This window comes from Mus caroli, chromosome 13 (genome assembly GCF_900094665.2).
Source record: "Mus caroli chromosome 13, CAROLI_EIJ_v1.1, whole genome shotgun sequence".
In the NCBI taxonomy this organism is placed as follows: domain Eukaryota; kingdom Metazoa; phylum Chordata; class Mammalia; order Rodentia; family Muridae; genus Mus; species Mus caroli.
This window is the reverse complement of record NC_034582.1, coordinates 77,971,611-77,977,776: the sequence shown is the minus strand read 5'-3', so window position 1 is coordinate 77,977,776 and position 6,166 is coordinate 77,971,611. Positions and strand designations below refer to the sequence as shown.

The following is a 6,166-nucleotide window of genomic DNA, read 5'->3' as shown; positions in this document are numbered from 1 at the left end:
TCTCTCTCTCTCTCTCTCTCTCCCTCCCTCCCTCCCTCCCTCCATATGTGTGTGTACGTGTGTTTGTGCTCACACGTGAACGCATGTGTGTATATAAGCGCGCAGTGCACGTTCTGAGCAAGAAAGAAGGTAAAATCTGGCACAAAAGTAGTTTTGGTCTCCTGCATCTTGAAGACAGGAGCAAGTTAAACGTATTTGACATTACATTTCGAAGTTTAAAAAAAAAAAGAGGCTGGAGCACGACGGATCATTTAAACTGAGATTTTACACTGCAAGGATCATTTATTATTGTTAAGTAAGATGAAAATAATCTGAAAATGAAAAGCAATCAGTAGGGCAGAAAACAAGATATTTTGGCAACCGTCCGAAGCTGGGAGCGTTTGGAAAGGTTTTCCTGAGTAGGAACATCCAGGGTGGAAAAAGGTGGAAGCCACAGATTCGCACAAAACAGCTTCAGTACGTGATGGGATTAGAAATGGGACCCTGCTTTCCGACACAGACAACCCTTTAGTTCTCTCTTAACCGCATTAAACCAGCCCCATACAATGATTTCATGGACGCCTTTAATGCACAGACACGGGGGAGTCACGGAGGGTGCACGCGGTAGGTTTGAAAAATTCATAAAGAGAAAAAGTTTTAAAACATCGATATCTAAACACGCGAGTGCGTTTTTTCCTCAGACAACCATACCTAAACACAGTGAGCTCCCTCCCATCTTCATTTCCTTGCTGATCTCTAGATGCGACCTTGTACAGTAGGCCGCTAGGTTCCACATAATTCTACTTACATTCATTTGAATGGCGCGTCATAAAATGTCGGGGGGGGGGACCCTTGAGGGGGCGTGGAGAAGAAGCCTTTTATTAGCAATTATATCTTCCAAAGCTGTTTAATTTCAATAATAGCAATGGTGTCGCGGTAACCATCTCCTTCCTGCCATTACAGTGAGACTACCAAATGGATCGCAGCACTACGGGTTTGTATACTTAGTTGAGAGACTACGATTGCTGGACTTTATGCGCATATCGTAGGGCAGGAAGAATTTCCCGGACATTATTTTGTTTAGCACGTGGTATAAGGACTCATTTACCTCCAAATTTTATTTCAGGATAACAGTTAGAAGATGTTGCTGATTTATGCCTACCGTTGGGCTTAAAGTAAAATGGAAAACGAAGGTTTTTTTTTTATTTTGAAAAATTAAGTTAGTTGAAGGCAAATAAAAATATTTTCCTTGAGCAGAACGAGCTGGCTCTGAACTATATAAAGTGAAGGTCATATTTCACCACCCTGTCTGGGATTTTCAAGCTTCTTTAGCAGAGCACCAACAGGGAAACAAACTAAGAGCACAGAGCCAGAACCCAGCCTGTGTGTCGGCATCACGCTGCCTAGAACAAACATCCTGGCTACAGCAGTGCCCTCCCAGACTTAAAAAGCTGCGTTGATATGGATCCGGTGTGTAAGGATAAAAGTTCTCCATCCCAGAGCATCTCCCAAACATTGTGAAGTGAGTGTGTGTATAAGGACAACATGTAGACTGTAGTGCAACGACAGGCCAGAGATAGAGCCTTTATGATATGTCATCATTTAACAGGCGAACAATAATTAACCACCTTTGCCTGTTGAATACTAATTGTAGATGTTTGGCTGCCTTTGTTTGAAATTATGAGACATTGCCAGAGGAGGCGGAAGGGTGTGACAATCATAGGTTTAGATTACAGATGTTTAAGACATAGAGAAAGTCCAAAGATAGCTGTGTCTGGGTTTAAGAAGGTCTCCACAAAACTTCTCTTTGCAAAACTTCTCTTAATACCTCAGATAGACAACTTCATAGATTGCACTCCAGTTTTTCCTTTTAACTTGTATACCTTGTCAGATTTGCTCATACACACTCACAAAATGGGCTAGACATCTTAAAGTAGACACCAGATAGCTGCTGACATCCTAGAGACACACAGGCTGCCTGTTGGCAAGCTGTGGAACTTTCTGTGAGGAAGTCAGGAAAGCCCCAAGGTATGTCTGGCAGTGTGCAGCTGGCACTGGGAGTGTGGCTTCCAGGAGAGACTTGGAAATGTGACCTGATTCTGGGAGGAAGAGGAGAAGGAAGAGGAAAAAGGGTTCTCTCTCCAAATCCTCTCACTGAGGAGACGGGTTTGTGTTAGACTGTTCTCCACTGTTGCTACCAGTATTCCGCTGGCCTGGGAGACCTAAAATTGAGATTCGTAGAGAGAGTTATACCTGCCCCCCAAATAGGGGTGTCTGTGGAGTGCTGTCTGATTGTTTTCACTGGTCCATCCTGATTAAAACAAACAAGCAGACAGACAAACAAACAAAGGCTTTTGCAACAGCCAGGAAGGCCAGAACCTTCACTATCAAGCCACGCTGATTATGACATATTAACGGCTCCAGTTGAACCTTTACCACCACAAGAAACATTTTTCCTGCTTATCTTTCAGAGACTTGTAAAAAAAATTATTTACAGGTAGTCACTGCCGATAGTCCTTACAATGATTAACACAGCTCAGTGGCATTCTGGGGTCATATAAATATCCATAGAGAGAGACATTGCCAGGTTTCCAGCAGCAGCCAGTGAGAGAACTCTTATCTACAGAGATGGAACTTCGTTTGTACGGTGGACCCAAGCCTTGCTAACCTGCAAGCTTTTGTCTAAATTCACCAATCTGAATTAAGGAGCCAGGATTCACAGCCCATTAGTGAACTACCACTGCATACTCAACTCTGTGCCCTGTGTGTCCTTTGGTCACCATGTGGAGCTTCTGCTACAAGTCTCATAGTGCTCATTTTTTAACCTGCCTTTTTGGTTACCTTGAATGAATTTGATTGATTGATTTCCTTTCAGAAATCAATGAGGAAGTTCAGTTTAGACTTCATATTCACCAGTTAAAAGCTACTCTGTTTTATCATAAAAAATGAAGGCCACTCCCCAAATTCAGCATGTGACTTTTCAAGGCTCACATAATTCCTTTGGTTGTCTAAGGTTTCAAATATCCGTGGGTGGCAAATTTCAGAATGGCAAGAAAGTGATGTCAGTAAGGACATTGACGATTGTTGAGTGGGGTCATTAGTCCTCAAGTCTCTTACCTTCCTGCCTAAAGAAACATGGTTAACCCTGCTTGAAGTCCTCTTCTACAGCTACCAAAACTGGTGAAATGAATTCCACTCAGGGATTGCTCCTGTGGCTTCATCCCTTGGAAAAGGTTCTGACTGGGTGGGCTCTTGCATTTAAATTTAGAGACTTGCCTCTGCACAGATTATCAAAGTTATCATTACTCTTAAAAGAAGGGGCTCCCTGACACTTTGCATGATATATATATATATATATAAATAATATATATATATATATGTGTGTGTGTGTGTGTGTATCACATATATACACACATGTATGTATATATCACATATATGCATATGTATATATAATTTAATTTTGTATCTATACTCACATTCATGCTCATGAGGTGAGGGGATCAGTAAGCAAACAAATGTATCAGGATAGAACTCCCACAGCTTATGACAAGGAGGGCAGCCCCACCCCCACATTTGCCTATCCTGCTTGGAATCCAGGGCACCTGCAAGGAAGGTCCTCAGGTGAGCCGCCAAGGAGGAGATGACAGGCTCTCTGGCAGCTTCCCAGGGCTCTTTGAGCTTGGCCGCCATTTCACTTGTTCTTTTCCTTCAAATCACACCTGCTGCCACAAATCCGGTACACCTGACACCAGATGTAGTCAAAAGGAAAAGAAAAAAGAAAGCCTCGCCCTCCCTAATTCCCTTTGGTAGGAGCCCAGGTCACCAAATCCATTACATAATTCCAGCTCTGGCTGACACCTGTGCCAGGACTGGAGCGGGGTCGGGTTGCAACGCCTCTGCTGGGACTCTGTCTTGGCCACAAGGTTGCCAAAAGCAAGTCGTGGCAGACCAAGTTTGGGGTATATATACGTAAATTCTCTTTTATGACTTAGGTTGGGCTGGATCCTGAGGGGATGTTTCAAGGATCCTCCCATACCTCAGTTTAGGGTTATGAAATACAAAATGATGTTTCAAACCCTCGGAATTCACTCGGGCGGTGTCCGAAGTCCTTCGGTGTTCTAGTTTCTGCGAACTTCCCGATCTCCCCCTCCCACCTCAAGAAAAGTGGATTTTTCATTTGCTGCGGGGGGGACACTTCTCCCGCATCCCCTAATCTGCGTTCTTTTACCCCCCTACCCTACCCCGCTTCCATACTATCGATGTGCACTTTGTTGGTGCTCATGGCCTAGCGCACACATGTAGTTAGAAGTCCGACTGGGGTCCCACTTTCCCCTGAAGGCGGACAATGCTTCATTAAGTATCTGCCATTATTAACCAGTCCAAGAGAAGCCTTATTCCGACCACAAATACACATCGTTTTTTCCGCCCGTGCCTGAAAAGTTTTTGGGAAAGGTAGTCGAATGCCCAGGTCTTCAGGGGACCAGATAACGAAAGTCCAGTTCCTAAGCTACTAGGAAGTTCACAGTCCGCCTCCCCATGCCTACTAACTTTCACCGCAAAAGATCTCAAGTGAGGCAAATCTTTAGATCAGAATAAAAATCTCCAATATTTCCCCCCGAAGGAAATTAAGAATACTTGCAGTGATCCACTAACAAAACACCGCATCAAAGCAGCTAATTACGGCGATTTACGGTTTACGACCAAGTTGGACAGTTATGCTGGAATACACTCAGGCTTCATTTTACACAGTTTTTAAGAATTTCGTTGAGGCCTGGAGCCAAGGCTCAGACTCCCCAGTTCATAGGAGGAAATCTTCTGGGGACCTTGGTTGAAAATAATATAAAATTAAAGCTAGACTCCAGATTTTCTGAGGATCTCAAAAAGTAAAAATGCGCATGCAGCAAGAGTCAGAGAACTTCCCAGGACACCTCAGGCCATCTCATGTACACAGGGTCGATTCGTGGTGTGCATCCCTCATCATTACCCGCTTCTTTCCTGTTCTGTATCAAACGACACGAGAAACGCTGTCGCGTATACCCCTTTCTTCTAGCAATTTCAAAGACCTCTGGGAATGTCACTGTACTCTACGTCCTTTAATAAATAATCTGCCAGTACATTCGTGTGCGCCTAGAACAGTGTAGACCAGCGACCTTCTTGTATAGCGAAAGGGGCTGGTGAAATTCTCTTTAAGGACCGGGATGCTGGCTTGGCCAGAAAGCACTCTGCCCAGCCTGGGAGAGCTAAGAAGTAAACCAGCCCCACAGAACCTGCGTTCTCAAAGAAAGCTTTCTTCTCAGCAGTTTTGCAAGCCCCACCCAATAAAAGTTAAAGCACTATACCTTGCCCCGTGTTACTCTGCCGCCTGTTTCCCAGTTTGGACATGCTGGAAGTGTTGGATTTGGGGAGGTTTGCTTTGGCTGGGTGTGTAAGTTGTCTATATAAGCTCTGCTGCGAGTACTGTACAGAGGAACCCGCCTTGATGGACTCGGGTGTTAATTAACGCGAAGCTAATTTGAGCTCCAGGAGCTGGAGGCAGCGGGTCGAGAGGCGAGCCGCGAGGGGCCAGTGACCTCTAGTGGACAAAAGAGGATATGCAGCGCGAGTGAGTAGGTGCGCCAGACTGCATGGAAGAGAGAAGGGAGCTAGCTGCTGATCCGAATTTCTCCCAATCTAACGCCAGCGGGCCACACAAATGCACGGTTTAAAGGGGCACAGAGGAATCAGCAAGAGATGTAAAATAAGGGCCTTACCTTTTCTGAAGCATCTAAAACAAGTGAATATCACACACACACACACACACACACACACACACACACACAGAGAGAGAGCGCTCTTCACCATTCTTTAAGGCAAACGACAGAATGTATGCAGAAAGGGTTTGGAAAGTGAGTATTAAAAACTTTATTTTCTGAACATAGAGGAAAACTTAAAGCTTCTGTGAAACAAAGTGGTCAGACCATGAATAGAGTTCACCACACCTGTTCTTGCTTTTAGAAAATGTTCCAGAAAGCTTAACTGGATCTAACATGCAAAAGACTTTTTTTTCTTTCTAACTTCGTATTCCCCGATCAAGCAAGGCTGGACAAGATGGGAGCAACTGAAGCACAAAACAGCCTCTTGGCTTAAAAATAATTTACACAATGGCTTCTCCCTCCAGTCACGTTTTATCAGTTAGTTAATTAGTGTT

At 44.3% G+C, this 6,166-nt stretch overlaps 1 long non-coding RNA gene across 1 annotated transcript in view; it reads right to left on the bottom strand.

Moving 5' to 3' along the window:
* LOC110308581 overlaps window positions 1–5,432 on the bottom strand; it is a 26,129-nt gene extending 20,697 nt beyond the window's left edge. The window contains exon 1 of the long non-coding RNA XR_003834682.1: window positions 5,319–5,432. This is a non-coding gene — a long non-coding RNA (uncharacterized LOC110308581). The remainder of the gene's footprint in view (window positions 1–5,318) is intronic.
* Window positions 5,433–6,166: the final 734 nt, after the last annotated feature.